Source organism: Amblyomma maculatum, chromosome 6 (genome assembly GCF_055883805.1).
Source record: "Amblyomma maculatum isolate TAMU_Amacu chromosome 6, ASM5588380v1, whole genome shotgun sequence".
NCBI classification, from domain to species: Eukaryota; Metazoa; Arthropoda; class Arachnida; order Ixodida; family Ixodidae; genus Amblyomma; species Amblyomma maculatum.
Genome location: NC_139349.1, coordinates 108,115,538 through 108,141,320, shown reverse-complemented (window position 1 = coordinate 108,141,320; position 25,783 = coordinate 108,115,538). Strand labels below are relative to the sequence as shown.

At 47.1% G+C, this 25,783-nt stretch overlaps 1 pseudogene; it reads right to left on the bottom strand.

Annotated features, from left to right (window-relative positions):
• Positions 1-13,565: 13,565 nt before the first annotated feature.
• Positions 13,566-14,822, bottom strand: LOC146186537 (uncharacterized; annotated as a pseudogene).
• Positions 14,823-25,783: the final 10,961 nt, after the last annotated feature.

Here is a 25,783-nt window from a genome sequence, read left to right as displayed (position 1 = left end):
CGCTATAGTCATGCTTGTCGTCAGAGAAGGTGTTGTTGAAAGAACATGAACAGTTCCAGGAAACTCTACCGACGACCTATCTAATGTGCACTAAAATTACGCCACTTGCTGCTACAAGGGCCTATGTGTGACTAATACACTTGTGCAGCCGGCGTGCGATAATCCGGTATACGTCTATGACTCTATGAAATATAGGATGCAACTTAAGAAACAAAAACAGCAGTTGGTAACTATGGGCAAAGTTAGGCGCTATTTGTATTAGTTCGCTGAACAATAAACAAAGTGAGTTATTGAAACCTGAACATATTACACAAGTCAAAGGCAATGAAATTCTTGAGCTTGTGATTTGATCTGAAGCTTAGCTTTTTATTTTGGAACAAGGAAAGCTTTAACATCGGCCTAGTTTCTGTCACAGATGAACTCTGTGTGGCGGTTACCGCAGACTCAAGCAGTATCAGACTATAGCGCGTTTTCGCTCTGCTAAACGTCTTAATGTTCAAGGGGCAACCTTAAAGGAGACATCAAATTTTTGCTTTCATGTTAGGCGATAGAGCATACAGCAAGTTCAATCGAAAAGGCTTCGCCGTACTCCAGAGTCAAAACATCGTCTCGAGAAAAAATACGCACGCTATTGTGCATCAAAATTTTTACGCAACATTTTTGTGCAGCGTTTACAACGCTGTCATACCATTTCGGTTTGGTTTGGTTTATGGTGTTTTACTTTCCAAAGCGACTCAGGCTGTGAGAGACCCCGTAAAGGAGGACTCCGGAAAGTTTGACAACCAGAGGTTCTTTAACGGACACTGACATCGCACATCACACTGGCGCCTTGCTTTTCGTCTTCATCGAAAAGCAGCCGCCGTGGCCGGGATTTGTTCCCTCATTCTTGGGTTCAGCAGCCGAGCGCCCTGCCACTGCGGCGGGGCTATTCGCTTCCCACTGCATCTGCTAGTTAAGATGAAGGCTACCTTGTAGGAGGGACTCTAACCGACGACTTATGTACTACGTCGTGCATTGTGAGTGTAAGGTGCCCCCGAGAAGTAGGCAAGGTGCTGCGTCTTCCCTTCTCCAAACCCTTAGCAATTGTAGACATTTTTTTTTTTTTTTGCCAAACTCTGCGCCAGTTTTTCATTGTAAAACAAATGCACGAAATGAAAAGACGGCGTTAAAGGCGCTATCGCGTCTACATTTAGGACAAAGCTTAGGCGTCATTCTAATTTTTGTTTATACTTTACAGGAGCATTCAATTTTTCCGCTGTAACTATCGAGTTTATCTGTGTCTGTCCACGAAAACAAAATAACTAGCGGAATGCTTAGTAAGTAATGTATTGGTCATGGTGTCAATCACAAATCTGTAACGATTTTTAAGCAACTTCCAAAAACTGTTCAGAATTCAGGCCATTAAAGTAAATTCCGGCTGTGCCAATTCTAGACCGGTGAGGTATACTGTGGCATTTTACAACAGCTCACTGAGTACTGGCTGTCTAAATGTGAACTTGGAGTTATTGTGCTTAAAAAGCCTTATCTTCGGCTGTAATATTCCGGACACGAAGATTAGCAAGTTGGCGGCGACGTGAAACCCTTTGAAATGTTAAAGGGCCCCTGAAATGCCGCTTGCGGTAATATTCTTATGAAAGATATCCATAGAAGTGGTCTTATCAGTATTCGACTCAAATCTGTAAGCTCTCCGTGGATCGTACAATTAATTTACAAATAATTTTTAAAAACTGCTCCTGGCGTCTGCTCGTCACCGATTGGGGCGACATACCTCCGCGAGCCCCGCGCGCAAACCTTCCCGCTGACGTAAGTAGGGCTGCCGAGCTCACCCGCTCTTTGGACGCCCCCAAGGTACGTGGGCTTGATGGGGCGCCGTCGCGACTTGTTTACTTTTCTTTTTCTTGTGCGCCGGCGTGGGTTGAGTTAAGGGAGGTGAGGAGGAGCCTCATTTTCTATCTCTATCGCCCGTATCTCCAGTGCTAATTATGGTAGCCTATTTCCTTTTTTACATTTCGGTGACATTTTATGGGATACCTAGGCTATTGCTCGTGCGCGTTCTCTAGTTTTCGTGAATAGCTTTTCATGGGCCCTTGAAGGAAATAAAACGGAACCGTAAACTCGAGGGAAGCAAAGTTGCCATTGCGACAAACGTATAAAGAGAGAAAACATTAGTTGTGGTTTAACTGGTTAACCCTAGTTGAATTGCGTAGCAACGGCGGGAGCTTCTCTTGCCTGCTACATTAATTGTTCCCCTATCACGCCCTATCGGTGTAAGGTGCTACATTATTGGGGACATTTAAGCTCATCCTTTAGAGTATACGACGAGAGAACGTAAGGTACTATCCCATATATAAATGAGAAGGGTTCAATGCTGCTGAACCTAACGTGGAGCGAAAGCATTAGCTGCCGGTGAGCGAGCGTTCCTCTTCTTCTTCGCCTTCTTTTAATTCTTCGCGACTGTTCAAGGTCAAACGTGGCCCTTACCGGGACGACGCGACGGGCCGAAACCTGGAGCAGCTATCGCAATAAAACCTAATGGCATCCACTTTTCTTGGCTTGAGCGTTAGTACCCTCATGTCAGAAAATTTGTCCGGCGCCAACTGTTTGAAGCCTCGCAGCCTCGAAAAGTCACAAGCATGGCTATGGAAGGCGGTGGTTGGCGCTGGTTGGCTTGCAGGTGGCATCGCATAGCACAATACATGACTCAGAAACGAACACAAATAGCTGATAGAATAATCGCGTATTTTCATCACCCCACTTTTCAAGAACATACGAAACCCTGAGCGTTTCTACTGGATTTCAAATTGACATGAGAATCACCCCGGCTGATAGCTATTGGTCGAAGGCCTCCTAAGTGTGTGCCCACCGGTGTTTAATGCGCTCAATGCAATCCTGATATTACGATGCCTCGCATAGAGCATAGACCGTGTAGCTAGTTTCATATTAACTGTCGGTCACCAGATAATATAGTTATGTTGCGCAGGAAAATTGTTGTAGCTACATAGGCTCCTTAAAACTTTAAAGCATTTAAAATATTTTGTGTATTTATTTCTTTATTTATCATTGCAATGCCCTGAGATATACATAAACCTTGCTCTCTCCTTTAACTATAGTGATGCAGGTCCAGCCCCGAAACATCGACGGGGGTGTCCGTAACTGGAACACCCGGAAAAAGAACGGCATCCGCTTACGTGAGAACTTTGTCATCTTTCCTTCCTTCGTCGTAACACCGCTCGTCTAACGTCAAGAGCAGCTGTGGCTGCTGGTAGCACGCTTAAACCAAATCAGTGGTGAATTCTGGCCCTCTGATATCTCCAGCGGACGTATGAGGCGACGGCCGTCCACAGTGTCTAACTCACAGTCTGTGGACGCACGCGCATCCAAGCAGTGTGCATATTCGATTTCCCAGTCCCGGACTACCTTTTCTATCACCAGCGTGCACACAATCAGGAAAAAAAGAGGAGATAGGACAGAGCGCTGACTCTTTGATCATTTCCTGGCCCAGGAACCTTTGACCTTACCTTAGCGCTGATCCAGGACCCTTTGATTATTCCCCTGGCGGCTTTTTTCCTGGCGTTTGTATATAAGCGGAGGTTTCAGTTTTCTTGAAATAAAGTTGAAAGTTCAGCGCTCTGTCTTATCTCCTTCTCTTTTTTCCCGATTGTGTGTGCTCTGGTGACACAAATAGATCGCAGCCAATTAGTCCTGCAGATATTGTTATCCGGACTACTTGCTGGTAGGTCACAGCTTTCCGCCATGAGAGGAAGAAGCGTTATAGTGATATTATCTGCTTGTCAGGGGTTGATCGCAGGCTTCCGTATAGACTGTTATAGCAGACGATGCAGACCATCAGTCACCACGCCGCAGTTCTTTCCCTATGGTGGCATGCCAGTGTCGTGGTTTAACGCACGGTATCGTCTGCACAATCGCAAAAAGTACTCATTATGCGCGTGGAGTAAAACTCAATATTGCCACCTGTCGAACGTTAGTTTACCTGTAGCCGTTTCCTCACAAAATGGAATGCGTGACTCGAGTCTGGAAGTTTTCCGGGACTATCCTGGACTGAAAATCGAATGTGGACCACTAGTGGTCTATAACCTGGCCGTGCGAGCACTGTAGCGGCCCAGTGTGTAATAAAAACAACAGAATGTGAGCATAGGTTCTAAGCGACGTCAGAACAGCGTGTATACTGGATATTTTCTCGCCCTCAGCGGCGCATGTGTCTTAACAGTCTTAACTTCTTATATGAGTGTGTTCAGTAAGAACGGTAATCGATTTCTCATTGCCACTTTTTATTCTCCATTATTTTTTTTATATTGTAACGTAGTGGTGACAAGGTCGTAGGCACCAAACGAGGAGACAGGCGTAATAGCACTGGAATCAACTCTTCGTTGAGCTGACATGCGCCCGCAAAAGAACGCAAAAGCCGGCGGCGATAACAGCAAATGTGCTCGTCGGTTGTCGAACAAAGAGTTGATTCCAGTGCTATTACGCCTGTCTCCTCTTTTGGTGCCTACGACCTTGTCACCACTACGTGACATCTGGTGGAGGTGCTGTGCGGACATCCTTCTTCGTTATGCTATCCAAGCGGCGGTAATCAACGCAGAAGCGAAGTGTGCCATCTTTCTTCTTCACCAAAACGACTGGTGCCGCCCAGGGGCTCTTCGATGGCTGGATCACGTCATCACGCAGCATTTCCTCAACTTGATCGCGTATGGCCTAGCGTTCTCGTGGCGGTACACGATAGGAGTTTTGACGTATAGCTGTCGAGCGTGTTCGTCTGTGATGCATATGATGCGGTGTTTTGCCAACGGAGTTTGCCGCATCTTCGACGCTGAAAAAAAGCACTCGCTGTAGCTTTCAAGATGAGTGCGAATCCTGTCTGGTCTGTCTCGGGGGAGCGCTGGGTTGATGCCGAAAATGGGCTGCTTGGCTCGGTAGGGTGCATCATCATCAAGTTGGCTGGAGAGGGCGATGACTTCTCGGGTGTCCGCTAGCTCGTCAAAGAAAACAATCATCGTGCCCTTGTTCGGGTGCCGGTATTCTTCGGTGAATTTCGTGACCAGCACTTGAGCTTGTTCACGACGGAAACGGGCGACGCCTCTTGCGACTCCCAGTCCGCGCTCCAAAAGCAACTGGGTGTGTCCATCTACGACACCATCAGCAGTTTTGATGTCGCTGGTAACCATGGAGATGACCATGCTTGATCGAGGCGGTATACTCAATACTTGGCCGCGAACGTATAGAGCGACGTGTTGCGTCGAAGTCGTCGTGGAAGGTACGGCTTTGTGGAGAGCTTTATGAGCTTTGGGCGGAGATCGATGATCGCCCGATGCTCATTAGGAAGGTCCATACTCAAAATCACGTTATGGGAGCAGTGCTGCAAGGACACGAAGCTCGTATGGTAAGTGCGCCCGAGTCACTCTTGCGGTGCATCGCCCGGAATGCCCAATAAGTTTACCACCTCCGGTGCGAATCAGCTGGCCATCCCAAGCGGTCGTTACTTTCCTGAGCTGGGAGACAAATGGTCCACTCATGACAGAATAGTCAGCACCGGTGTCTACTAGGGCGGTGACTGTGCGACCGTCGACAGCAACTTGAAGGTCGCTTGTTCGCGTCCTCGCATTGCACATGGGCCTTGGTGTCCGATCTCTGCTCCGTCTTTAATTAAGGTCATGGCCGGGGCACGCCGTTGTCACTTCGCTGGGCGGCGGTGTGAACTTGCACTCTTTGCGTGTTGTCGTCGATGCTGTCGTCGTACGTAGCGGCGGTGTCACTTTAGAGCCTGGGAGCGTGACCTTCGAGGGCGTCTTCATAAGGAGCGTCGGCGTAGTAACGGCGGCGTCGTTAGTCTTCGTTGGCGGCGGAGGATCTTCGTGTTTTCGTCGTGAAGCAACCTCACCTCCAAAGGTTGCTACCTTTAGTTTCCCCTACGCGGGCTAGGAGACCTTCCTCGAACGTAATTGCGGCCCGGTGACGCAAATCGGGTGCTGTACGGCGATGGGGAGCGGCACCGACGGTTTGGTGACTCTTCCCTGCGTAAGTAGTAGCCGTCGATTTCCTGCCGTTGTTCACCCGGACGGAGTCGTGGGGCGTCGATGGCGAAGCTGAGCAAGGCGATACACCTGTATGGGCAATGGCGTAAAATGTGACCTGCCTCACCGCAATTTAAACACAGTGGGCGGTTGTTTGACGTCCTCCAAGTTTCGCATTTCCTGGGGCTGGAAGGTCGCTCGTAGGCTTGGCGGGCGGGGGCCAAGCAGCGGCGTTCAGGACTCATGAGGAGGTTAGCGTCGAGGGGGGTTCAGTGGGTCGCGTCGGGGGCAGGACGGCGTGCAGCAATGGCGTAATTCATAGCTGTTGGTTCTTGTGTCGGAGCTCTCGGAGCCGTCGTTTGAAGAACGCCTAATGCCTGCTGGACTCTGCGAGCGACGCCACTTGAGGTTGCATGGGCGATGGTATGAACCGGCGCAGTTCTTCACGGACGACTTCACGGATAAGTTCCCGCAGGCTATCTGCGCTTGTAGCTGCAGCGTCGCATTGACTTTCTGTAATCATGTGAGGTGGCCGGTTGTACTGGCGCATCCTAGTGTCTAAACGTCTTTTCAATTGTTCTTGCTTCTTGGCATAACTCCGCCCGTCTTTGGCGGCTGGCGTAGAAGACCTGCGGGAAATAAGTGAGGCCTTGTACAGTTCGCTCGTTGCGCAATTCTAGCCTCAGGAACTGCGACATTCAGTTTTCCTCTCGAGCCAGATTTGGAGGAGGAGGAGGAGGAGGAGGAGGAGGAGGAGGAGGAGGAGGAGGAGGAGGAGGAGGAGGAGGAGGAGGAGGAGGAGGAGGAGGAGGACAAAATATTTATTATAAGATTGGGACGCCATTGCAGAGGAGACGGAGCGGCGACGCGGCGAAGTTGAGCGGCGAAGAGAAAGGGTGGCACGGTCATTTGCGACGGAGCTTGAAGGTGGATCGGCGGTTGCGTACTGATTTCGGGGCTAGCCAGAAAGTTGACATTTGGAGCGGCATAAAATCGTCGGGAGCGCGGTTTAGGAAGTACCGGGCAATATTCCATTCAATTCAGTTTATTTTCCAGTTTTGCTGGAAGGCTTCCGGGATAAAAGCTGCTAAAGCAGCTTGACTACGTCCAGGAAACGGTTGCAAGGCATGGCGTACACAGCAAGTGTGACAACAAAATGCAATCATGAATATATACAAACATAATGAAAACTCGCAATATGCATCAGGGAAGAAACATCAGAAAGAGACACGCATAAAAAAATTTCATACAAAAGTAACAGAGCTGTAAGGTAGAAAATAGCAGATTGCTATATTAATGCAAATCAAGTAAATAAAAGAACCTCACAGCCATCTGCACAAAGATAACACAATACATACGGAAATATTGCATAGATAAACAAAACAAAGCAACATATATTCATTTCATATAGTAGCAAATAGCAGTAGCTCTTTTTTGGTATACCCAGAGGTGGTTTTAAAAATATTCAAAGTGCGATGGAGGTTACGAATTAAAGACTGCCATTTGTGGTTATATGTAGTTATGGCCAGCGAATTCACAGGAATAGAAGATGGGACGGTTATCGCTTGTTCGCTGAGGGTTGCGGAGCTGCAGACGAGGTAGAACAAAAGGCTCTGAATTCCTGTGCAGGCCCTGCAGGCGTAGCATACACCGCGGGGTAGCTAAGTGTCCTCGGTCGGGCAGCGACGGCAGCGATGTCAGTGGTGCGACAGGAGCGGTGGCGCATGTCACTGGTGGAGAGACAGGGGCATCGGCGTATGCGAGGGGCTCTACGGCTGGTGTTGGCTGAGGCGTGGGCGCTGGCGAAGCGACAGACGAAAGGGCTTGCACCACGCGGTCGGCGATGACCTGTCGAAGGGGCGACAAATTTTGGGATAGCTTGACGTTTCTGTGCAGGAGTGATATCTGACGGGCAACTTCCTCTCGGACGAAGTCTTTAAGCTGCTGCAGCAGCGAGGAGGTCACAGATGTAGCGGAGAGACCATAAAGTTATTCGACAGGCGCGGGAGGCTATCGATTGGGGAGGCCCTGCTTGCGCAACTCATCGTAGCTCTGACAAATGCTGACAAATTGATCAACATATACTGTTGATCAAGTTCAGATCCCGCGACAGTAACTTCTGAAAGGCGTCATAGTCAACGGTCTTCGTAATGTTCTTGATCTTCTCTGCCTCGGACATCTGCGCGTTGACGCGACTGCACAGCTGGATCACATCTTCAGTTTAGCTGGTGAATGTCTCGCCGATCCGCTGTAACCAGTCGCGCAGGCGTTGTGCGGTGCTGAGCTTGCGGACGATAGGACGACCAAACAAGGTTATAAGATTAGCCTTGAACGCAACTCCGGTCAAATAAAAGATAGCGTTTGTTAACTTCGTGGCGTCCTCCCACTAGTAGGAACTCACTCGCTCGTTTGAAGCAAGCCAGTCGTCAAAGTCGTCAGTACCACTGAAGAGGGCGAGGTCGCGCTGGCGTAGGGAGCCGGAGCAGAGGACAGGCGGGGTCATCGGGGCGGCTGGTGGGTGTCTGTCCTCGGCCATAGAAGTTACCGGTAGCGTGCGGGTGCGAAGCTCCAAAGCGATGCGAGGATATCAAGCCGCACCTCCACCAAATGTAGAAGAATGTTTAATTTACGACGTTGAAGTCGGGCAGGAGGTCGAGCAATGGGGAGGTCTAGACCAAAGAAGCTCTGCACGATAACAATGCGAAAGACTGCTTTCTTGTTCGTTTGAGTTTAGCGAAGGGTTCGTCTTCTTCACACAATAAATACACAATAAGTACAACCTTTCAGTGCAAACAATAAAAATGACAAAAACTTGGCGGAAGCGCTAATACTTTCGCTTTCTCCCAATGCAGTTTCTGCTGTGGCCTCTACTTTTCGGAGAGAAGTGACCAGGCCGTTACTTCTGATGTCATGCGTGCCTTGCCAAGTTCAAAGGTTGCTGCGAGATGCAGCAATTGAAATAAAACGTTATTTGCAAATTATCGGCTTACATCTGAGGATTTGTACGTGGCATGCAAGACCAGTTGAATCTACCCTAGATAATTCACGCGTTTGATTGCCATTTTTTAAACGCCTATTAAGAAGCCTTTAATTTGCCATCAAGCTAACGCTGACTGTTACACGGTGGTTGTTCATATGTTGTAACAGTCTGTCTGCTTCATTTCCAGACGGTGTCCATGCTGAGAGCACACCATAGCGGACACCTTTGTTGAAATCAGGCTGCGTAAGCACACAACGAGATAAAGCAGACTAAGTAAAATGAGCTACCCTTAACAACTTGTGGACCTTCGCTCAAGGCTCGGCTACAAACATTCTTGGAAGACGCGCCTTCATGCGTGAAAACGGAGGGAGAGCGAAAATCGTTGCAGCTCTCTGAGTAGTGAATTTATATGTACCGCAATTAAAATGACGCCTTAGAGAACAAACTGAGGCGAACATAACTCTTGCATTTCATTCCCGAAACAAGCACCATGTTTCTAATAATGACCGGTTGTTCGGCTAAAGGTGCAACTCTCCACAGGCACTGGTTTGTACTGATCTCACCTTTTTTCGCTCGTTTAAGTAGTTTTGCATTATTTGCAGATCTTTAGAAAACCACAGCTCAGCAAGGCAACTGCAAGTAAGGTGGTGGTTTTCTAGGAAACTTATTTATTACATCGGTTAAAACACGGACGAAGGAAATCACAGGAAAGGCCGCGACGTCAGCAGTTTTTTTAAGCCGAAAGTGAATCTTCCGCCATATTGAAGTTGGCCACCTCAAAGTGCTATTGCGCATGCGCTTTCAAGGCCAAGGGCGAGCAGACGATCTTTCTTAGAACGGTTCCGCGTTCTGTACCTGCTCCGCGAAGGCGAAAAAAAAAAAAAAAGCCAGCGATTTTACTTGGCATCTGGCTGTTGGCAGCTAACAGACGCGAAAAACTTAACTCCAATCAAGAATCAAATGTTGCTTTGCCCCACTGCTACGTTGCTGGGTGCGGTCATCCGCACAAGAGAGAGCTAGACGCCCCTTCGGACAAGTACGGTCCCGCACACAGCGACCAGAGTGTTCACGAGGTATCATCGTGCCTCGGCCTTCTTCGCGGCCTTTATTCGGCCCCGAGGTATCTAAACGTATTCTCACCGTCGTATTCTTAAGGCCAAAGCCTTACTAGGCTTTGTTGTGTCCGCAAAACCTGTCCGCTAAATGTGTTACCAAAATGAGTCGCCAGGTGTGACGTTATCATCTGGTGATGTCATATCGAGTCGTTGGTCAATGATAGAACTGATTACTGATAATAAAATTATAATGCTAAAAATGATACCTGCTAGTGATAACAATTGCTGATAAAGATGATTAACGATAGCTGGTCAGTGATCGATAATTACTGATGTGTAGTTAGTGATGAGGTAATGTTATATCGTTGGTGTTAGGTAGTTAGTGGAAGTGAGAACGTCGCATCAGCCCTAAGGATTTCGCATTCTCTCAATGCAGGTCCTGCAGTGACCCCTGAGTTGTTTTTTTTTTTTTTTTTTTTTTTTTTTTTTTTTTTTTTTCTTTACAGGCCTGCATCGCTGATGCAAACGACTGCACAACGCCTGAAATGTACTGGAAGAGTATATCTACACTACTTCGATAAGCCTAATCGCCAGGTTAAAACGGTTAAACGGCCTTAATGACGGGACGCTAAGTAAACTAAACGGGCTACATTCAAGGCTAATCAAGATGGAAGGCCTCCCGTACTTTGTGGTCTCCCACAAAACAAAACATTTTCACATTTTCTGGTGCACTCATCCGATTAACCTCCCTCTGGATAAGCGCGGTACGGTCGCTTATTCCGGTTTTGGCGCCCAGCGCAATATACCACTGGAAATCGCCATAAGTCTCGATAAGCGCAATGCGGCCGCGTTACCGTGACGTCGCCCTATTGAGCCACCAAATCACATGAATCCGAGCTCGAAACCATGACAAAACCATTACTTCCGCCACACGTTTTGTAATACCGTTCGGAGAACAGGCATATTCCGTATTTGCCTTCCTCAGTGCCTTCATTAAATTAAAAATAGCGCCATGTCCTTCTCCTACTCCTTCATGGACCGCCACTCCTCTCTTTTCGACCATTGTTCCCTTTGTGCGGGGCAAAACTAGCAAACGCTCTCCAATAGAAACTCTGGCGCTAAGTTTTCTCGGGGGTTTTTAAAAACTGCATTTCTGCCGCAATCTCTTACCGAGGATATATTATGACATGGTTGCCGAAACAAGAGTGAATTTTAATAAGTGTTACACTTGAATGTTTCCATTATTTTCGGTCAGACACTGCCGCGAAGAGCCCGTCCTCTGCCTGTGTTCATCTGCAATCTCCGCCTTCATGCGTCGGTGACTTTTCGGCCACAGGCCAGCTTTTGCGAGGTTTGAACCTTTTAACTATGCTGTGACAGTGCATCATCCACCGCCCTTCGCACGCGAACGGGGCAATGTGACAATACGTAACAATACTTAAAAAGGCTATAAAATTATCTGAATAATTATTACGGGGGGCGCATTCTACTTTTTGCGACGCAGTTACAGCGTCCCCATTCGTCATCTTTGATCATCGCTTGCATGAGCGGCGGAACTGTAACCTTCGCCGACCGCCGACTATTCTTTAGGACATGAAGTCGCAGAATAAGGTCGTCGTTCAGCAAGTAATCGCTATTTTGCTCGCCAAAGTGCAGTCACTGATTCGTTAAAACAATATTGAGGTACTTAGCACCCCTTAAGAGCGATAAGGCGAAAACCTTTGGGGCTGATTCTACTGTAGTGCTCATTTGACAGAACCCCGCCGATGGCACAGCGCAAGACAGCGCTGGTTAGGTGTTCAATTCCCGTTGTAGGATCTTGCGGTCTTATCTCGCCCAGGCGAAATATTCAGAGCTAAGTAAGGCTTCCACCTAAATATTGCAGGGCATTCAAAAGCTACAGTGAACATAAGCCCAGGCCACGCACAAAAACGCACTGGAACACGTTAACTGACTGAATAAAAAGCAGAGGCCTTTAAAGACTGTACCGTATACTGCATACACCGTGGACGCGAAAATTGTAATAAGCGCAGCGCAGCCATAGAGCGCATAGCTGTGCGAGTAGACTAACCTGCGGCCAGTGTGTGGCGCGGCATACAAGACTAATGATGAAAGAGGGATCACTCGTCTGCATCACAGAGTCGCAACCATTGTTGAAATGAGCCCAGCCAACTTTGTGCCATCAAACAGCGCAGACAAAATTATATATGGCCGCGCCTCTGCTGAGTTTAGAGGCACACTCCTGAACCGCTAATAACTCTTCGCCGAGATTATGCGAGCTGTTGTCTCGCACAATCTCGAAAAGCCCTCCCAACCCGCGACACAATAGCGGCTTCTCAATCGCCCGTCCACTCACGAGGAATCAGCAGCGCTTGCATCTGATGAGTTGTGCGTTTAAGACACGGCCTGCAGCGTGTACCCTCTGGTCAAAAAACTAGAGATGCAGCTACAACTACACTTCTAAACTATCTGTCAGTCCCATCGCGAGATCATGCTATGTGAACTGATAGCAATCAACACTTCACGGAAAGGCTCACACACAATTAGGACCTAACTTAGGGAACGCAATGGAATTCGAATAAAATGTATAAAGCATTGCCTCCCTTTTTCTCCTTTTATTAGTACAAGAGCATTTCTTGGCTTATTAGTATCAGTGGACAGCCTGCGGACAGAGTGTGCCACAATAACTGCCAATTAACCATGCATCTGGCTTGTGAAATGACCGGAGACTGACAGGTGAGTTAAGACTGTGACGCCACGAGGCCACGCAACGTGGCCGAGTTGCTGGTAGCTTGCAACTCGGGCAGCTCCTCTGTGATGGGTGTCGACCAGTGAAACCCTCCGGCACCTTTGTATCGTGATCCAGACACGCTTAGTCACGCAGGCCACCTGTATGCTACGACAAATGCGGAGTTGATTCCTGTGCCGAGTGGTCCTTCGCATAATGCGATAACGTACGACTGCGTGCTAACTAATGAGCATGTGTGAGACAATAGAAGCGAGCCATTAATGTTTGAGCGTAATTCTTTTAAAGATGGAGCTTAATTGTGCTCCATATTTTCGAACACACATTTCGATACGAATCAGTTTATTAAGCAGTTTGATGTTTCTAGTTTTTAGAGTTTATTTATTTTTAAAGCAGCAGCAATATGTTATATAAACGCCAGTTTTTTTTTCATTATTTCATAACAAGTAATAAAATACTGATTACTAAATATTTTCCGTAGAGTGTAAAACTTGTTTTTTTTTTCTTTTTTTTTTTGCGTAGTTTACCAGCATTCTGCAAGAACTTCACCTCTATACAAGGCTTGCCGCACCTGTACACTGTGAGACCATGATGCAACGTCACAGCGGCTCTATTTAAGAAATATTGCCAGGTTTTGGGAGGAGATCTGTAACAGATGGGGAAGTTACAAAACAAAAGTGCATTGAAAGGAAATTGGATTGGATTGCAAAACGTTTATTGCCAACAGTCTGAAGGGCATATAGGCCCATCGCCTAAACGACGGCCAGAAGGTCTTGGCTCCTGGCGGCGTCTTCGGCCAGTTGGACGACTTTTGTTTGAGTCTCCGGATCGGAGCTGAGTAGGAGAGCCTCCCATTGTTCAAGTGACTATTTTTTGTCCCTCCAGGGGGGCAAAAGGGCATTTCCAGAGAATATGGTTGAGATCCGCTTTGGCCTTACATTGCTTACACTCGTTTGAATATTGTCCCGGATAATAACGACTACACATAACCGGGTTCGGAAACGTATAAGTTTGCAGACGGCGCCAAGAGGTGGCCTGACTCTTTGTCAATGATTTATCAGCGGCGGGGTACTTCGTTCGATTAAGCCTATAATGTTGTGTGATCTCTCTGTAACACATAAGACGATCCCTGTCTGTGAAGCCCTCGGTATGGCCACTGGCTCGGGAAGCAAGACCTCGAGCCAGTTCGTGAGCTGCTTCATTTCCAGCCAGGGATGCGTGTGCAGGTGTCCAGACTATGCGAATTTTGCGGTCGTCCCTTGCAGTCCGCAGGATTCCGTTCGTCAGAGGGGAGACCCTCCCCTTGGCAAAGTTCATCACTGCTACCTTTGAGTCACTGACTATCGTTGACGCATCCGTGCCCACTATTGCAAGTGCGATGGCGGCTTCTTCTGCAATTTCGGGACTGCCCGTCGTGATCGAGGCGCCGGCTCGGAGATATGTCTCGGCGCTAGCTACCGCTATCACCATTCTCCCCTTCCCGCAATTAGCTGCGTCCACGTACGTCCACGTAGGCGCCACGTCTTCTATCGGATAGTTTTTGAAACATTTGCCGAGGGCTTCAGCCCGTTTCTCTCTGCGATCCTTGTGGTGGACGGGATGCATGTTTTTCGGTAGTGGTGGGATCATCAGCCTATCGCGCACATGTCCAATTTCGGACCTCGCTGACTCTCGTAATTTATTCCTAGTTTCGCTAGGATTTTCCTGCCTGTAACGCTTCCCGACAGCCTTTCGTACTGCGAGATTGTCACGCCTTCCACAATTTCATCCAGTGTGTTGTGAAGACTTAGTTCTAAAAGTTTTGCGATGGGGGTCCGAATTGGTAAACCCAGCGCCTGCTTGACACTTCTGCGAATGATCCCTTCCAGCTTGGACTTCTCCGCTGCCTTCAGATTAAGGAAAGGAGCTACGTAAGCAATCTTACTTATTACAAAGGCTGGAACTAATCTGATTATATTCGTTTCTTTCATGCCATAGCACCTATTTGCAATTCTGCGGATGAGCCGCATAGTCTGTTGCGCGCATATCTCCAACTTTTTTATTGTTTCTCCATTGAAACCGTTGTTTTGAATGTACAGCCCTAAGACTCTAATCCTGTCCACCGTCGGGATATCGAGTCCCTGAGGCAATAATTTAAATGAAAGCGCGATAACACAAAACAAAAAAAAAGAGCATACTTCAATAGGCAGAAGTGTGACATTAGCCAAAATGAGAAGCTAAACGGTGGAAAAAGTTCCTACAACACACAGACCTGAACCTTGTGCACAAATGTATTGCTCCACGTGCGTAATAAAGGTTATTGCAGTGAAATGCTACAAAATAGGCACGAAACTTTGTGTCACGTATTCACAATTCTTGCTAGTATCTTCCACGCGCACGGAAGAAAACGTTTCCAGTGCCGTAATGCGGAGAGTCATTTCAAGAGGCATTGTAATGTGAATGTACGCGCACAAAAGCAAGAGCCGAACTATGTGAGAAAATTAAAAAGTCCCAATAAATGGCACACAGATTGTAAGGTCAATCATTTTAACGACAGGAAAATGTAAGGAAAGTAAATACCAAGCTTGTAAGAAAACATGTACTAAAACATCTCTAAAATAAAGATTAGTGTTATACAAGGCTATTCCGTTCCTTCACTGTACGTCGGTACAATTGGAATTCTTAAAGCTGTCAGTTCTGAAAAACAAATTCTATTATTAGTCTATGAAATCATATTGGCAATCGGCTGACACGTTCAATGTATACAGCACGTAACATTTTCCTTATCGTGTAGCTTAGGCGCATGTAGCGCTTTGGCCCCTCGTTTTTAAAGATACTTTTTGAGCGTTTCTTCAAATTAGCTCCCGTCACCGTTAACAGCAGCTATGATGTGACAAGTGGACCGAAAATATTCCTCTATATTAAGCACAAGGTATCCGCTCATATTCATGCGCGTATTCACTTTTGTTATATACATGTGTTATATATGAGGCGCATGTTCGGGTAGTACGAATTTAACTACATCTTTCTTAAGGCTACTTCGGATAAAATCATGTTTTACCCGAAAACGAAGGCCCTCGCAGGTTGCAATATTTCTGGCGGGTCAACATCAGAATCGCCAGGATCCCTAAATATGTAATCTGAGTGTGGTGTGGTGGTTCCTGATTCATAAGCGAATTTCTTTAAATAAAAAAATACGGCGGATACACATAAGACTGCCTACGTGTCGGAATGGAAGAAGGTATACATCGGTACCATATATTTTCGGCTCATTCGTTTAAAATTTGCTTTCTGAAGTGATGAGTTATGCTACGTTGCCTAATGACTCACTCATGATTGCATAATGAAAAACTGCTGCTTACTAGCTGTAGCTCACTTCCTAAAGCCGTGAGTCATATTACGTTGCATAATTATCGGTGAGGGATGCATCATGACTATGAGGTATATCTGTTCGCGATAATTGTAAGTCTGCAGCTCATAGTACGTTACTCGACCAGTACATTTCTTAGCCATGCTACGTGCTCTCCTGACTTCTAGTCATGTTCCATATTATGACTATGACTCATAGCTCTGAGATAACTGTACATTACGTTTCGTCATTCAGTATTAAAGATGTGCTCTTACATGTGCTGTGGCATCGTACACCTGCGTACATGACGTCACCCTAATTTCATGCCATGGACAGTTGCCGATGGCAGACAGCAAAGCCGGCTGTTGTGCTTATTGGGAATATAATGCTTTCGCAATAAAAACAGAATCGTCGTACACGTGCGCTCAGAGTGCACGCGAAAACAATATAAGCAGAAAACGAGGGAAGGTGAAAAAAAAATCCGAGATCACTGCAAAATCTGCACTGAAGAAATGCGTAAGCCTGAACAATGCTGTGTTGTCCGCGAGATGTGTCAGCGGGATTCCGCGACTGACAGATACTGGGCCTTTCCTGTAAACAACTTAATCGGCTCTAATTAATTACCTAATTAACCACATCAACCATTTTGTAACTCGCACACCACTTCTTGTCGCTCTATCCAATGGTACCATTCTTTTTCAGAAATACCAACTAGTTCCTCTTTTACAGCTCCGACAAGGTCACGCTCATGCAAAACCCGCCTACATACAAAGATTACGCAAAATAAAGTCTTATTCGTCGTGGTGGTGGTAAGAACATTTATTTACACAAGGGCCAGGAGGTATGTTTGGATCGGCCCATAAGGGACCGATCCTTACAAGCACTAGGTGGAGGTCCCTAGTTGGGGACCCCAATGGCGGCTGCCGCCGCTCGGGCGCGTCCGACTAAGGCTTGTTGGGCCTGTAAGTCGTGGCAGCCGAGCAGGACCGCCTCCCAGTTCTCCCGGGTTGGGTTGGGGATGGGGGGAATAGCCGGGTTGGAGGGGCAGGCCCACACCATGTGATAGATGTCAGAAGACACCGCTCCACAGTGTGTGCAGCTGCCACTAAAGGAGGGGTCAAAATGTTTTAGGGCTGCCGGGCACAGCAATGTATTGCTGAAAAGGCGGAGAAGAAGCCGCTCATCCGCCTTTTTGAGACCTTTGCATGGGCTGGGATAAAGGCGATGACAATTTTGATAGTACGTCGTGATATCTTTGAAGGTGTAGGCCGGATTAAAATCGGGTTCCTGATCGGGTAGGGAGGAGAAAACAGCCCGGTGAGAGAGCGCGCGGGCGGCTGCGTCTGCTGCCTCGTTTCCTGCCAAACCCTGATGAGCAGGGGCCCATATAAGGTAGCGGTGTGCGGGGTCCGTATGCAGTTTAAGTAAATTTTATAGGCTAGTAAGGGAGTCCAGCCTTGTCTGACGTTCCGACAGGCTCCTCGCGAGTCGGTAATTATGTATTTTGAGTCGGAATGAGAGGCCGCCGTCGTCGCTGTGTTTTCTTTCTAAATGTGACTGAGCGCAAAAATGCTGCGACAATCTAAGCGTACTTGCGACATCTGCATTTCTTTTTCCTACTTTAGAGAAGGATTGCGTGTCTGCTTGTTTTGCTCGCGAGCGACAAAGTGCAAACGACATTGTTACGCTTGTCATACAAAAGGAACACGTAGACTTGCGGAGAATACAGCCAATGAGAAGGCAATACTAGTGACGTCAGGCTGTGGTCACTCCCCTTCTTGATTCTAAGCATAGAGTGCTCAAAGTATATATAACTCACCTCGGTGCGGCCTACGATTCAGTTGGGTCGTTGAAGAAACAAGTTCCGGATTCCACCAGCACGATGGCACCTGTCAGTCACGAAATTTTTCGCCAGTTATTCACATTCGCCAGCGTCGTAGCATTGCTGACGCTCAACGCGACAGGGGGTGTGTTTGGTGGGTGTCCGCGAATACTAACTGGATCGCTCAGCGTCTGCTCCTACACTGTGTGCACACCTCAGGAATGCGCCGCCCAGGGTCTCGAGTGCTGCCCGAAGCCATGCGGAGGCAGCTGGTGCGTCAAAGGTACGGTGCTTTCTTGAAAGTTTTTAGCCTCAAGAACGGGATTCAGCACGATTTTCGTACATGTAGGTCTTTTTACTTGCGAAGGAAGATTTTAGGGTCTTCCAGCGGAGCAAGTGGGGCATGCATTTTCGGACAAAATTTGCTTACAGCTGCGCACTAAAAAATAAAACAGCTCAAACCAAAGAACTGAGCAATACATTATCCTAGAACTGGGCAGCTTATATACAGTTCGCTGAACAGAAGAGTGACAGAGCTTAAAACATTGAATTACCGATGGCATCGTAGTCGCCTGCAATTTCGAAAACAAGCGGCGGTTGTTTGCTAGATCCTACTGCGATTTGTTCCTAAACAAGAAAATTTCTTTTCTGCAACAATGTTATCGCTGTAAAAAAGAATCATTTCGTTTAAACTATATTCTTTCCATGTTAAACGTTCATCCCGGTGCATTGCATACCTTCAAAACTGCATGCCCGTCCTGTCAGCATACGACTGATCATTCAGACCTGGTTTGAATTTTGCAAGTGCCGTGGAAAAACTATGCAATGGCAACCTCCCACCATTGAACATTTCCACTGAGTCATCAAAACCATATAATGGACTACGGAAAGAATGCAAGGACTGATTGTTCGACTTGACATGTGCGCAAGCTCTAGTTCCCACACTTCATAGGCATTTTTTTTTTTTTTTTTTTACCTGCAGGCTTCGGTCCTCCGTCTGAATACCCGGAAATCTGTCCGACGCCGTTTTCTCTGGACAAGAGCTGCGCCGTCTCGAGGAGCCACGCAACCTGCGAAGAACTCAAGTGTACCCAGCTGGGCTTGATTTGCTGCCGAAACAACTGTCGGGACAACTACTGCTACCAACTGCCTGGAAGTCAAGGCTCTATTTGATGACTGGTTATGGCCTGTGCACCACAGTCAAATTGAATAAAATTATTCTGTCGTTCATTGGTTACTTCATTGAAACAGGCGAGTACCGGAATATCCAATAACGACCAACATGCGGTTTCTAATACATTTAGAAAGACTAGATTTTCCAACACTTTGGATGATTTGAGTTTTGAGGATGCGGACCAGTGAAACAGGGGCAGTTTTGTAAATGACAGCTAAGAGAGCACAATAACAAATATATGGAATCTGGCCTTGTGGTACTACGTTCGTCGGGCGGGAAAATGAAGACAGGTTTCTGTTTGTCCTCCGCTTTGGCACAGTACGCGCAACGCTTCCTAAGCATCGGTGACCTCGTGTCACGTGATACGGAATTCTCGTGTCAAAATGTTGTATGTGTAATCACTGAAAAAAAAAAAAAACTGTTTTCTTTAAAAATTCAAGCAAATTTCGAAAAGAAAATAGTTGTTTAGCGTTGGTTATCCTAGTTCAATTGCGAAAGCAACGGCGGAATAAGGTTCGTTTGCCTGCAACATTATTACCCAATCACGCCCTATAAGTGTAAGTTTATACAAAAAATATATAATTTAAAATTATAATTAGAAATGACATTTTCTGACGAGCATGTATGCTCGTCTGACGTTCCAGGAAGCCACTACTGCAGATTCATTCGGCGCATTCTAAACTGGTAAAAACAGAACTTAGTCACCTCGTGTTTTAAGAATTCGCTCAAAAACTCGTGAGAGCACCTACTTGATTTCAGTTTCGCCCAGCAATCATCTAGATTAGCGGCCGCAGGCTACCCGATTCATAAGCTGGTTTCCGTTGCTGAAGGCTTGCTAAGGCAGAAACAGGAAAACGAAAAGAACCAACTGCCTGATAACTCGAATAAGCAGAAAAAGACAGTTGTCATTCCGTACATTCACAGCCTGTCGCATATTCTAAAAAAAAAGATTGCACAACGTTCTCAGGTACCTACAAGTAGGCTTCTCCGCTCCCTGTAAGCTGTCAATGCTTAGTCGCGTCAGTCATACCGTGACTGAGCCAACTCTTGCTTGCACACAAAACATGAGAACAGATTTGAGGACTGCACTGAGGAATTAGTCTACGAGATTCCTCTATCACATGGGAAAGTGTATGTAGGGCAAACGGGACGATGCCTTAATGAAAGATGAAGAGAGCATAAAAGCGATGTGGAAAATTCAAAGGACCGTAACCTGCCTTTTCACTGCCTCAAATGCACTAAGGAACGTAAAACAGAATGCAAACCTCTTTCCGATACATGCAATACTTACAGGAAAAATAAAGACTGCATCACAAGGGAGATAATTGAAGCTGAAAGAATTTTGGAGCTTGGGGACCGTTGCAGTAGCACTCCTCCCCTTGCGTTACCTGACAAAGAGCTGGCGTTCTCGGCAAGGCGTAAAACAAGATAATTGGCTTTCGTTTCGGCATGCGCATCGCATCAGTTTTTGTCAGGCATCAAGCCATGTATACCATATACTTGTACACTTCTGCAAATAAAAGCAGTTGACAGTCAGCACTGTTTGTGTCTTTCTCATCTTTGTCCTTGTCGTTCGCCCTGTTTATTCCTATGAGCAACCAACTAGCCTGCACTTGAACTCTGCTAATTTGTCTGGGGATAACTTCAGCGGGGCTGCGCGGGGAGGGGATGAAGAATAGGTGAGAGGAGGCGGGTCCGATGGGAGGAGGAGGGAGGGTAGATGCTGAAGACGTCAAAGGTCAAACGCGTCTGCATGGTTTACAGGCGGCGTCGTACCAGTTTATGCCCAAGAATTTCGTTAGTAAAGGAGAAGGAGAACCGTCGCGAGGAGAAACTTAAGGCTTGTTTCCTTATACAACAAGCACGAATATGTGGCTGCACGTGTCTATTTTTCTTCTGGCAGCGGGTTAAGGACAAAGTTTGGAAGGATAATATTGAAAGCCGGATAAAATTTATCCAGAATATTTATCGCTGTTTCTGAAGCGCTCTAGTTACTACCGGTTACGAAGAAAGAGGGCGTACAGCGAAGATCTTGAGTGCAACTTTGACTTTCTTCCACGTGTGGCCTTGAACGGGCTTTTTATCACACTTCGCGCCATGGCTGTAATGCTTAATGAAAATTGCTCCGAGGAAGGTGATAGTAGAGCCATTCTTATCTTTTGACAAACGCCTGCTCAACGACTTGAAAGGCAAACGATCTCTTCTTCTATCTTATTCCCTTCATACTGCTTCCCTTTGGTCGAACATTTTACACACCATGTGCGTGACTTGCGCTTCCATTTTCCGCCGCTGCCTCTAATATTTACCTCGTGAATGCAAGCACAGCTTCGATGCTGTCAGCCAAGCCGTACTCATTACAATTTAAGCGACCAATCTCGGCTCCTCCGAATCCGTGGTATTTGCAGTAGTTCCCGAAATGAACGACGACTGTGCTCCGCCGTTGCGGCTCAGTGGTTAGGGCACTCGACTGCTCAGCACAAGGACACGGGATGGAATCCTAACCGCGATGGCTGGTTTTCGATGGAGGCGAAAAGCAAGACGCCCGTATGCTGCTCAATAGCAGTGCACGTTGAAGAACTCTAGCTGGTCAAAATTTCCAGAGTCTTCCACTACGGCATCCCGCATTTATATGTCACTTTGGGACAGCAGACACCACAAATTTATCTAAACAAACCATAATACTGCAACTTTGCACTTTAGAGTCCGAATAAGATTGAGTAATAATTCGCACAGGGCGACAATTAAGTATAATGATAAAAACTATGGGAACGCTCAAGCGCCAGCTTATAAGAGTAGGCACGATAGCGCCTTTAACACCGCTTTTTCATTCAGAAATATCTCAAACTCTGGTGGACATGTGAACAATGTGTTCATTTTTTCTACCACGCTGCAAACATTCCCGACAAAACGCAATACCACGCCAAACATTAGATAAGGCGGCGGCTTTTCGACCGACAGCGCTTTGGACGTTTCGCCTAATAGCATTCACTATGCATGTATTCAAGCAAGATTAGACACGCTTTCTTCGACTGGAGTCGCATTTCTGGCCCCACCCGTCTTCCTCACAATCATTGTCTACCAGACCTTCTCATTTCCTCGCATCTAGCACATGCGCATACCGCACTTCGCTCGACACAAGTAGGCCATGGTCGACACCTTGTTTGTGAGCGTTCCAGCTTTCCTGGATGTAGATCAGCCGCTTTGCGTGCGCAATTCGAAAAGTAAGAACGCCTTCTTCTCGGGAGCAAAGTTCGGTGTAAGACCTCCGACGCCGTCTCTGAATTTTTCTCTTCTCCATTTTTATTTTCGAGTGAACGCGTCCCAAATGACTTGGGAGAAGACGACCAACGATTTTCACTATGCTCCTGAGCACGTGTCGTGCTCTGAGCAAGAACACCAGCACGAAAGCGCATCGAACCTCATACTTCCAGTAAATCCCATTTGGGTCTGCACATTCCAAACTTGTAAAGAGGGGGATTGCGGGACTGTGCTTAAGAAATTCCCTGTGTAAGTCTTGTCCTGAACTTATGGCTGCCAGCTTCAATGCACAGATCCTTCGTCTCCGAGCTGCGGGATATCCCACACATGTCATTATCAGTGTCGCAGAAACCCTACTTAAGCGCTTGTGCTCAAAAGAAATTAGTAAATCACTGCCGCCTACTAACAAGCGGATTACTGTGATCCCGTACATTCATGGCCTGTCTCATCTCCTGAAAAAGATCGGTGAACGGGGGAATGTGAAAGTTGTCTTTTCTGCCCCCGATAAGCTGCAGAAGTTGTGCAGATTGACAAGGCCCGGTGGTTCAAGAAACCCTAATTGCAAGAAGAACCACCGTACAAAGTTTGTAGAATGTTCGTGTTCAGTGGTCTACAGCATCCCTTTGAAATGTGGGAAAAGCTATGTAGGGCAAAGCGGTAGGTGCTTGAACGACCGCCTCCGGGAACATTGTAACAATGTGTCTGAAAAGCGAGGAGGGTTTTTGGATGTACACTGCAGGAAATGTAAACTAAACTGTAATGACGAAAATGTAAACCAACACGATCCAGATGAAATGTCCGTGTGCCATCCTGACTACCAACAATGCCATGTTATCGCAAAAAACCGATGTCAACTGACTCGTGAGATTATAGAAGCTGAAATGATAGATCGGTTGGGTGAGTCTTGCGTAGCCAAGCCTTCTATCGCTCTTACTCGTAAGGAGTTCATATACTTAAGACAAGATATGAATATATCGCCTACTGCGCATGTATGATGTTGGGGGTTTCATCTGTATAATAAGGCTCTGAGGCTCGAAATAAACTGTTGCAAGTCAGCGCTCGTGTGTCCTACGTGTCTTCATTTTGTCCTCGTCCTTCTCTGCGCTGTATTTTTCCGCCATAAAACAGCTTTGTACTAAAGTGTCACAAAGCATCCCGCCAGTAACATATTGATTGATTGATTGATTGATTGATTGATTGATTGATTGATTGATTGATTGATTGATTAAAACTTTAATTTCCACCGATTTAGGAGGCCCCCTACTCCCCGCTCCTGGCGCGCAGGCCTGAGGAACAGGGGCTGGAACCTCCGCGACTAAGGACTGGCGAATATACATTGGTTATTCGCGGCCTCAGCCGCCAGGCGGACGGCTTTCTGCTGGTCAGCAGGGACGTCGCTTCGCAGCAGGGTTACCCAGGCTTCTCTACTTTTAATGTTGTCCCTAGCACCCGGAGACTTAGGGCATTCCCAAAGTATATGGTCGAGGGTCCCCCTCGCTTCGCAGGCTTTACATTTATCGTTTTTTCTCTCATCTATCTGTGTGTGAAACAACCAGACAGGGTTCGGGAAATTTCCGGCTTGTAATCGCCGCCAGGCTATGGCCTCTTTATTATTTAAGCTAGGATCCGGTGGCGGCATCAGACGTCTTCCTAATCTATAATTTTCAATTATTTCTTTATAGGTTTGCAAACGTTCGTCCATCGCCTGGCAGTCGGGCGGCTCCGCGTTTGCCCGGAAGTAGAGATCTCGGGCTAAATCATGGGCCGCCCCGTTGCCGGGGACGGACGTGTGTGCTGGGACCCAAATTAGGGTGATTTTGCGATCGATTTTAGTTGCAACTTTTAGAATTCGGGCGGCTTCTTGCGAGACCCTGCCTTTTCCGATATTCCAGAGAGCAGTTTTACTGTCGCTAAAGATCAATCTAGCCTTCGTTCCGACGCAAGCGAGCGCTATTGCGACCTCTTCAGCCGTGTCTATGTTTCTGCTTCGGATGGTGGCGGAGACGACTGGTGCGCCGCTACCATCGACTACCGCGGCGACTGCCGCCCCTGATCGGCCGCTTGCCGCGTCTACGTAGGCAACTTCTTTTACTCTGAATTCTTTTGCACTCTTAACCAGTGCTTCTGCTCTCTTCTCCCGTCTCTCCTTGTGGTATTCTGGGTGCATGTTGCGGGGGAGAGGACGGACAATGATGTTCTCGCGACATTGTGGTGGTAGGGCAACCTTGTCGGCTGTGCCCCTATCTATTTTTCGACCCACCCATTCTAAGATGGTTCGACCCATGCTCGACCTACTTAATCTTTCATGTTGGGCGATTCTCACCGCTTCAGCAAGTTCCGTCCAGCTATTATGCACTCCCATTTCTATCAGGCGTTTCGTAGAAGAGGAGATGGGTAGACCCAGCGCCTTCTTGACGCAACACCTGATGAGTGCGTCTATCTTATCTTTTTCATTCGTCCTGATGTTGAGGAACGGTGTGGCATAGCATATTCGACCTATTATGTACGCCTGCATCAGTCTCAAGAGGCTTCTCTCTTTGAGGCCTCTGCCTTTGAATGCAATCCTCCTAAATATTCCTGTTACTTGCGTCGCGTAGGTAGTGAGTTTTTTTATCGTTCCGTCGTTATACCCGTCCTCTTGAATAAAAAGTGCGAGGATTCTGATTTGCTGGACTCTTGGCACGCTTTTGCCGTCGACCTTAATTTCTACGTTAAAGTCGTCCTAGCACCTCATTGATTTTGGATTATATATGAAAAGTTCGGATTTTTGCGGAGAGCATGAAAGACCCCTTTCGGCCGCGTAGGACACAATGGTGTCCGCCGCCGCCTGTAGGCGCTCCTCTATGCTGCCATCGCTGCCATTGTTCATCCAGAGATTAACGTATAGTCCACGTAAATGCTGAACTTCAAGTCTTTTATGACTTTAAGAGCGGCAGGAAGGCCTCTCATCACCACGTTAAAAAGGAAGGGGGAGAGCACCGAGCCTTGCGGAGTTCCTTTACTTCCCAGGTGAACAGTGGGGGATTCTAGGTCCTGAAACTTTAGTTTCAACGTCCTGTTTGTCAGGAAATCCATTACGTAATTATATGTCCTCTCGCTGACTCCTAATTCCTGTAGTCCCGCGAGAATTGCCTGGTGTTTTACGTTGTCAAATGCTTTTGTTAGATCTAGTGCTAGAATTACCTTCGCGTCTCTGGATTTCGAGTCAATTATGTCATGTTGTAATCGGAGCATTACATCCTGTGTGCACAGGCCAGGTCGGAACCCGACCATCTCGTGCGGCCACAGGTCGTTTTTCTCCATGAAATTAGTTAGCCTTGTTTGGATTACGCGTTCCATAAGCTTTCCAATGCATGAGGTTAGAGAAATAGGTCTGAGGTTTTCTAAT